Source organism: Elephantulus edwardii, unplaced genomic scaffold (assembly GCF_000299155.1).
Source record: "Elephantulus edwardii isolate Elephantulus edwardi_28Jun2011 unplaced genomic scaffold, EleEdw1.0 scaffold00337, whole genome shotgun sequence".
Lineage (NCBI taxonomy): Eukaryota > Metazoa > Chordata > Mammalia > Macroscelidea > Macroscelididae > Elephantulus > Elephantulus edwardii.
The window spans coordinates 574,400-575,236 of NW_006400087.1; positions in this window are offsets into that span (position 1 = coordinate 574,400).

Below are 837 nucleotides of genomic sequence, written 5' to 3' on the forward strand. Positions count from 1 at the left end.
TGTTTATTAGGGGAACTCATGATGGCTTTGCATTTAAGGTTCCACTGGAGGCTTTCTAAGTCTTAGAGGTCATTCTTCTTCTGTAACTTATGTGAGTATTGTATAGTATTGTCCTGTTACTCAGCTAGTTTCCTCGTCCTCAGGTATCTCAGGGTCGAGGATGGTATATTTGACATACAGAGTTTGGAGAGATAATATGTCAGTACCAGCGATTGGCGTCTTTACTATGTGCATCAGTGTGGAATTATAAGAGTCATTTTTCCCCATAACTTTTAAGTGCAAAAATATTATCAGCTTACAGATAATGATCTATGCTCATATTCCCAACAAACATTATGTTAGCAGAACAAGGAATTTTAACAAATATTTGCAAATATGGTTTTAAGATTCACTGGTACATAAAGGATAATATAAAGACAAATAAAACTTGATACTTCCATGTGAAAATCCAGGAAAACTAACACCTACTAAGCATTACATGCTAGGGCATTTTGTATTAAATGAGGAAAGTACTTAAACAGCAGTTTTTCTTTTTCTCCTACTCTTCTGTGCAGGTGACTCACTGGCACATAACAACGTGCCCTCTGGTGTTCTTTCTGGAATTACTAAAAATGCTAGAGATAAAAATTGTTTTCCCTAGTATAATACTTGCTATGCATACCATCAGGTGAAGTCCATGTGTATAACCTGCGTTTGTGTCTCTTATAAAATGTATTTGCAACGAATAAGTCATTGATTCTACAAAACTCAATCATTATATCTCCAGCCTCATTCCTGTCACCAAGCCCATATTTTCCGACCACTGATTCTTCTTCACTATTCCCAACTTTTGCATTC